We start from the raw sequence: 9,228 nt of genomic DNA, 5'->3' as shown, positions 1-9,228 counted from the left end.
ATGTTGTTCTATGTTGACACGAGAAAATTTTTGAAAGCAATAAGAGGCAATGGATATCGTTTCGTCCCCAAAGGTGGGGCGTTCCCTAACGAAACCATCATGCTTGTTTTGAGAATATCTGGTTTCTGAGAAGCATATACCCAAACCTGCCCAAAATGGGAAATTTTTTTACCACGGCATGTTGACGCTGCTCCCTGATAGCATGCCAAGTTACATGAATTTCTGACGAGTTTTGGATTTAGTAGAATTTAGAAACCAGGTATCTTAATGTTTGCGGCCAAGTGACAGTGGCAGGGTGCTTCACATTCATTCCCATTTCTTGCATTGGACCTAAGCATGCACCCAAGGACACAGATTCGATTTTTAAACCAGTTTATATGCATTGGAGCATGTGCATGTAGTTCAAATTGGAATTATGCACATAAATGCATTGAAAACTCACTTAATGCATAAAAATGTCCAAACAAACCCCTAAAAATCACAAAAAAACACAACACTCAGGTTGTTCTATGTTGACACAAGAAAATTTTTGAAAGCAATAAGAGGCAATGGATATTGTTTCGTCCCCAAAGGTGGAGCGGTCCCTATCGAAACCATCATGCTTGTTGTGAGAAGCTCTGGTTTGTGAGAAGCATATACCCAAACCTGCCCCAAATGGGTGAAAAAATTTACCGCATCATGTTGATGCCGCTCCATGATAGCATGCCATGTTTCATGAATTTCACACGAGTATTGGATTTACTAGAATTTAAAAACCAGGTATCTTAGTGTTTGTGGCCAAGTGACAGTGGCAGGGTGTTTGACATTCATTCCCATTTCTTGCATGGGACCTAAGAATGCACCCAAGGACAAAAAATGTGATTTTTCAACCAATTTATATGCAGTGGAGCATGTGCATGTAGTTCAAATTCGAATTATGCACATAAATGCATTGAAAACTCACTTAATGCATAAAAATGTCCAAACGAACCCCGAAAAATCACAAAAAATAACACAAAACTCATGTTGTTCTATGTTGACAGGAGAAAATTTTTGAAAGCAATAAGAGGCAATGGATATCGTTTCGTCCCCAAAGGTGGGGCGTTCCCTACCCAAACCATCATGCTTGTTGTGAGAAGCTTTGGTTTGTGAGAAGTAAATACCCAAACCTGCCCAAAATGGGAAAAAATAACCATGGCATGTTGATGCCACTCCATGATCGCGTGCCAGTTTCATGAATTTTCGATGAGTCTTGGATTTAATAGAATTTAGAAACCAGGTATCTCAATGTTTGTGCCGAGTGACAGTGGAAGGGTGCTTGACATTCATTCCCATTTCTTGCATGGGACCTAAGCATGCACCCAAGGACACAAATTTGATTTTTCTACCAATTTATATGCACTGGAGCATGTGCATGTAGTTCAAATTGGAATTATGCACATAAATGCATTGAAAACTCACTTAATGCATAAAAATGTCCAAACAAACCCCAAAAAATCACAAAAAAACACAACACTCAGGTTGTTCTATGTTGACACAAGAAAATTTTTGAAAGCAATAAGAGGCAATGGATATTGTTTTGTCCCCAAAGGTGGAGCGGTCCATACCGAAACTATCATGCTTGTTCTGAGAAGCTCTGGTTTGTGAGAAGCATATAACCAAACCTGCCCCAAATGGGTGAAAAAATTTACCGCATCATGTTGATGCCGCTCCATGATAGCATGCCATGTTTCATGAATTTCACACGAGTATTGGATTTACTAGAATTTAAAAACCAGGTATCTTAGTGTTTGTGGCCAAGTGACAGTGGCAGGGTGTTTGACATTCATTCCCATTTCTTGCATGGGACCTAAGAATGCACCCAAGAAAAAAATGTGATTTTTCAACCAATTTATATGCACTGGAGCATGTGCATGTAGTTCAAATTCAAATTATGCACATAAATGCATTGAAAACTCACTTAATGCATAAAAATGTCCAAACGAACCCCGAAAAATCACAAAAAATAACACAATACTCATGTTGTTCTATGTTGACAGGAGAAAATTTTTGAACGCAATAAGAGGCAATGGATATTGTTTCGTCCCCAAAGGTCGAGCGGTCCCTATCGAAACCATCATGCTTATTGTGAGAAGCTCTGGTTTGTGAGAAGCATATACCCAAACCTGCCCCAAATGGGTGAAAATTTTTACCGCATCATGTTGATGCCGCTCCACGATAGCATTCCATGTTTCATGAATTTCACACGAGTACTGGATTTACTAGAATTTAAAAACCAGGTATCTTAGTGTTTGTGGCCAAGTGACAGTGGCAGGGTGTTTGACATTCATTCCCATTTCTTGCATGGGACCTAAGAATGCACCCAAGAAAAAAATGTGATTTTTCAACCAATTTATATGCACTGGAGCATGTGCATGTAGTTCAAATTCAAATTATGCACATAAATGCATTGAAAACTCACTTAATGCATAAAAATGTCCAAACGAACCCCGAAAAATCACAAAAAATAACACAATACTCATGTTGTTCTATGTTGACAGGAGAAAATTTTTGAACGCAATAAGAGGCAATGGATATTGTTTCGTCCCCAAAGGTCGAGCGGTCCCTATCGAAACCATCATGCTTATTGTGAGAAGCTCTGGTTTGTGAGAAGCATATACCCAAACCTGCCCCAAATGGGTGAAAATTTTTACCGCATCATGTTGATGCCGCTCCACGATAGCATTCCATGTTTCATGAATTTCACACGAGTACTGGATTTACTAGAATTTAAAAACCAGGTATCTTAGTGTTTGTGGCCAAGTGACAGTGGCAGGGTGTTTGACATTCATTCCCATTTCTTGCATGGGACCTAAGAATGCACCCAAGAAAAAAAATGTGATTTTTCAACCAATTTATATGCACCGGAGCATGTGCATGTAGTTCAAATTCGAAATATGCACATATATGCATTGAAAACTCACTTAATGCATAAAAATGTCCAAACGAACCCCGAAAAATCACAAAAAATAACACAACACTCATGTTGTTCTATGTTGACAGGAGAAAATTTTTGAAAGCAATAAGAGGCAATGGATATCGTTTCGTCCCCAAAGGTGGGGCGTTCCCTACCGAAACCATCATGCTTGTTGTGAGAAGCTCTGGTTTGTGAGAAGTAAATACCCAAACCTGCCCAAAATGGGAAAAAATTACCATGGCATGTTGATGCCACTCCATGATCGCGTGCCAGTTTCATGAATTTTCAATGAGTTTTGGATTTAACAGAATTTAAAAACCAGGTATCTCAATGTTTGTAGCCGAGTGACAATGGAAGGGTGCTTCACATTCATTCCCATTTCTTGCATTGGACCTAAGGATGCACCCAAGGACACAGATTTGATTTTTCAACCAATTAATATGCATTGGAGAATGTGCATGTAGTTCAAATTGGAATTATGCACATAAATGCATTGAAAACTCACTTAATGCATAAAAATGTCCAAACAAACCCCGAAAAATCACTAAAAAACACAACACTCAGGTTGTTCTATGTTGACACTAGAAAATTTTTGAAAGCAATAAGAGGCAATGGATATTGTTTCGTCGCCAAAGGTGGAGCGGTCCCTACCGAAACCATCATGCTTGTTGTGAGAAGCTCTGGTTTGTGAGAAGCATATACTCAAACCTGCCCCAAATGGGTGAAAAAATTTACCACATCATGTTGATGCCGCTCCATGATAGCATGGCATGTTTCATGAATTTCACAAGAGTTTTGGATTTACTAGAATTTAAAAACCAGGTATCTTAGTGTTTGTGGCCAAGTGACAGTGGCAGGGTGTTTGACATTCATTCCCATTTCTTGCTTGGGACCTAAGGATGCACCCAAGGACAAAAAATGTGATTTTTCAACCAATTTATATGCACTGGAGCATGTCCATGTAGTTCAAATTCGAATTATGCACATAAATGCATTGAAAACTCACTTAATGCATAAAAATGTCCAAACGAACCCCGAAAAATCACAAAAAATAACACAAAACTCATGTTGTTCTATGTTGACAGGAGAAATTTTTTTAAAGCAATAAGAGGCAATGGATATCGTTTCGTCCCCAAAGGTGGGGCGTTCCCTACCCAAACCATCATGCTTGTTGTGAGAAGCTTTGGTTTGTGAGAAGTATATACCCAAACCTTCCCAAAATGGGAAAAAATTACCATGGCATGTTGATGCCACTCCATGATCGCATGCGAGTTTCTTGAATTTTCGATGAGTCTTGGATTTAATAGAATTTTAAAACCACGTATCTCAATGTTTGTGGCCGAGTGACAGTGGAAGGGTGCTTGACATTCATTCCCATTTCTTGCATGGGACCTAAGCATGCACCCAAGGACACAAATTTGATTTTTCAACCAATTTATATGCACTTGAGCATGTGCATGTAGTTCAAATTGGAATTATGCACATAAATGCATTGAAAACTCACTTAATGCATAAAAATGTCCAAACGAACCCCGAAAAATCACAAAACAAACACGACACTCCTGTTATTCTATGTTGACACTAGAAAAATTTTGAAAGCAATAAGAGGCAATGGATATTGATTCGTCCCCAAAGGTGGAGCGGTCCCTACCGAAACCATCATGCTTGTTGTGAGAAGCTCTGGTTTGTGAGAAGCATATACCCAAACCTGCCCCAAATGGGTCAAAAAAATTACCGCAGCATGTTGATGCTGCTCCATGATAGCATGCCAAGTTTCATGAATTTCACACGAGTTTTGGATTTACTTGAATTTAAAAACCAGGTATCTTAGTGTTTGGGGCCGAGTGATAGTGGTAGGGTGTTTGACATTCATTCCCATTTCTTGCATGGGACATAAGAATGCACCAAGGACAAAAAATTTGATTTTTCAACCAATTTATATTGACTAGAGCTTGTCCATGTAGTTCAAATTTGAATTATGCACATAAATGCAATGAAAACTCACTTAATGTATAACAATGTCCAAACGAACCCCAAAAAATCACAAAGATAACACATCACTCCTATTATTCTATGTTGACACGAGAAGATTTTTGAAAGCAATAAGAGGCAATGGATATCATTTCGTCCCCAGAGGCGGGGCGTTCCCTACCGAAACCATCATGCTTGTTGTGAGAAGCTCTGGTTTGTCAGAAGAATATACCCAAACCAGCCCAAAATGGGAAAAAATTACCACGGCATGTTGATGCCACTCCTTGATAGCGTGCCAGTTTCATCAATTTCCTATGAGTTTTGGATTTACTAGAATTTAAAAACCAGTTATCTTAGTGTTTGTGGCCAGGTGACAGTGGCAGGGTGTTTGACATTCATTCCCATTTCTTGCATGGGACGTAAGAATGCACCCAAGGACAAAAAATGTGATTTTTCCACCAATTTATATGCACTAGAGCATGTGCATGTAGTTCAAATTCGAATTATACACATAAATGCATTGAAAACTCACTTAATGCATAAAAATATCCAAATGAACCCTAAAAAATCACAAAAAATAACACAACACTCCTGTTGTTCTATGTTGACACGAGAGAAATTTTGAAAGCAATAAGAGGCAATGCATATCGTTTTGTCCCCAAAGGTGGTGCGTTCCCTACCGAAACCATCATGCTTGTTGTGAGAAGCTCTGGTTTGTGAGAAGAATATACCCAAACATGCCCCAAATGGGTGAAAAAAATTACCGCAGCATGTTGATGCCGCTCCATGATAGCATGCCATGTTTCTTGAATTTCACACGAGTTTTGGATTTACTAGAATTTAAAAACAAGGTATCTTAGTGTTTGTGGCCAAGTGACAGTGGCAGGGTGTTTGACATTCATTCTCATTTCTTGCATGGGACCAAAGAATGCACCCAAGGACAAAAAATGTGATTTTTCAACCAATTTATATGCACTGGAGCATGTGCATGTAGTTCAAATTCGAATTATGCACATAAATGCATTGAAAACTCACTTAACGCATAAAAATGTCCAAACGAACCCTGAAAAATCACAAAAAATAACACAATACTCCTGTTGTTCTATGTTGACAGGAGAAAAATTTTGAAAGCAATAAGAGGCAATGCATATCGTTTCGTCCCCAAAGGTGGCGCGTTCCCTACCGAAACCATCATGCTTGTTGTGAGAAGCTCTGGTTTGTGAGAAGAACCTGCCAAAATGGGAAAAAATTACCACGACATGTTGATGCCACTCCATGATAGCGTGCCAGTTTCATGAATTTCCGATGAGTTTTGGGTTTAATAGAATTTAAAAACCATGTATCTCAATGTTTGTGGCCGAGTGACAGTGGAAGGGTGCTTGACATTCATTCGCATTTCCTGCATGGCATCTAAGCATGCACCCAAGGACACATATTTGATTTTTCAACCAATTTATATGCAATGGAGCATGTGCATGTAGTTCAAATTGGAATTATGCACATAAATGCATTGAAAACTCACTTAATGCATAAAAATGTCCAAACAAACCTCGAAAAATCACAAAAAATAACACAACACTCCTGTTATTCTATCTTGACACTAGAAACATTTTGAAAGCAATAAGAGGCAATGGATATCGATTTGTCCCCAAAGGTGGAGCGGTCCCTACTGAAACCATCAGGCTTGTTGTGAGAAGCTCTGGTTTGTGAGAAGCATATACACAAACCTGCCCCAAATGGGTCAAAAACATTACCGCAGCATGTTGATGCTGCTCTATGATAGCATGCCAAGTTTCATGAATTTCACACGAGTTTTGGATTTACTTGAATTTAAAAACCAGGTATCTCAGTGTTTGTGGCCGAGTGATAGTGGTAGGGTGTTTTACATTCATTCCCATTTCTTGCATGGGACCTAAGAATGCACCCAAGAACAAAAAAATTGATTTTTTAACCAATTTATATGGACTAGAGCATGTCCATGTAGTTCAAAATTGAATTATGCACATAAATGCAATGAAAACTCACTTAATGTATAACAATGTCCAAACGAACCCTAAAAAATCACAAAAAATAACACAACACTCCTATTGTTCTATGTTGACACGAGAAGATTTTTGAAAGCAATAAGAGGCAATGGATATCGTTTCGTCCCCAAAGGCGGGGCGTTCCCTACCGAAACCATCATGCTTGTTGTGAGAAGCTCTGGTTTGCGAGAAGAATATACCCAAACCAGCCCAAAATGGGAAAAAAATAACCACGACATGTTGATGCCACTCCATGATAGCGTGCCAATTTCATGAATTTCCTATGAGTTTTGGATTTACTAGAATTTAAAAACCAGGTGTCTCAATGTTTGTGGCATGGTGCTTGACATTCATTCCCATTTCTTTCATGGGACCTAAGCATGCACCCAAGGACACAAATTTGATTTTTCAACCAATTTATATGCACTTGAGCATGTGCATGTAGTTCAACTTCGAATTATGCACATAAATGCATTGAAAACTCACTTAATGCATAAAAATATCCAAACAAAGCCCAAAAAATCACAAAAAATAACACAACACTCCTGTTGTTCTACGTTGACACTAGGAAATTGTTGAAAGCAATAAGAGGCAATGGATATCGTTTCGTCCCCAAAGGTTGGGCGGTCCCTACCGAAACCATCATGCTTGTTGTGAGAAGCTCTGGTTTTGTGAGAAGCATATACCCAAACCTGCCCCAAATGGGTCAAAAAATTACCACAGCATGTTGATGCTGCTCCATGATAGCATGCCAAGTTTCGTGAATTTCACACGAGTTTTGGATTTACTTGAATTTAAAAACCAGGTATCTCAGTGTTTGTGGCCGAGTAACAGTGGCAGGTTGTTTCACATTCATTCACATTTCTTGCATGGGACCTAAGAATGCACCCAAGGACAAAAAATTGATTTTTCAACCAATTTATGTGGACTAGAGCATGTCCATGTAGTTTAAATTTTAATTATGCACATAAATGCAATGAAAACTCACTTAATGTATAACAATGTCCAAACGAACCCCAAAAAATCACAAAAAATAACACAACACTCCTGTTGTTCTATGTTGACACGAGAAGATTTTTGAAAGCAATAGGAGGCAATGGATATCGTTTCGTCCCCAAAGGTTGGGCGGTCCCTACCGAAACCATCATGCTTGTTGTGAGAAGCTCTGGTTTTGTGAGAAGCATATACCCAAACCTGCCCCAAATGGGTCAAAACATTACCACAGCATGTTGATGCCGCTCCATGATAGCATGCCAAGTTTCATGAATTTCACACGAGTTTTGGATTTACTTGAATTTAAAAACCAGGTATCTCAGTGTTTGTGGCCGAGTAACAGTGGCAGGTTGTTTCACATTCATTCACATTTCTTGCATGGGACCTAAGAATGCACCCAAGGACAAAAAATTGATGTTTCAACCAATTTATGTGGACTAGAGCATGTCCATGTAGTTTAAATTTTAATTATGCACATAAATGCAATGAAAACTCACTTAATGTATAACAATGTCCAAATGAACCCCAAAAAATCACAAAAAATAACACAACACTCCTGTTGTTCTATGTTGACACGAGAAGATTTTTGAAAGCAATAAGAGGCAATGGATATTGTTTTGTCCCCAAAAGTGGGGCGGTCCCTACCGAAACCATCATGCTTGTTGTGAGAAGCTCTGGTTTGTGAGAAGCATATACCCAAACCTGCCCCAAATGGGTCAAAAAATTACCGCTGCATGTTGATGCCGCTCCATGATAGCATGCCAAGTTTCATGAATTTCACACGAGTTTTGGAATTACTTGAATTTAAAAACCAGGTATCTTAGTGTTTGTGGCCGAGTGACAGTGGCAGGGTGTTTGACATTCATTCCCATTTCTTGCATGGGACCTAAGAATGCACCCAAGGACAAAAAATTTGATTTTTCAACCAATTTATATGGACTAGAGCATGTCCATGTAGTTCAAATTCGAGTTATGCACATCAATGCAATGAAAACTCACTTAATGTATAAGAATGTCCAAACGAACCCCAAAAAATCACAAAAACTAACACAACACTCCTATTGTTCTATGTTGACACGAGAAGATTTTTGAAAGCAATAAGAGGCAATGGGTGTCGTTTCGTCCCCAAAGGTGGGGCGTTCCCTACCGAAACCATCATGCTTGTTGTGCTAAGCTCTGATTTGTGAGAAGCATATACCCAAACCTGCCTCAAATGGGACAAAAAATTTACCACGGCATGTTGATGCCGCTCCATGATAGCATGCCAAGTTTCATGAATTTCAGACGAGTTTTGGATTTAATAGA

This window comes from Triticum urartu, chromosome 6 (genome assembly GCF_003073215.2).
Source record: "Triticum urartu cultivar G1812 chromosome 6, Tu2.1, whole genome shotgun sequence".
Classification (NCBI taxonomy): domain Eukaryota; kingdom Viridiplantae; phylum Streptophyta; class Magnoliopsida; order Poales; family Poaceae; genus Triticum; species Triticum urartu.
The sequence above is the reverse complement of the archived record's forward strand: the minus strand, read 5'-3'. Positions refer to the sequence as shown.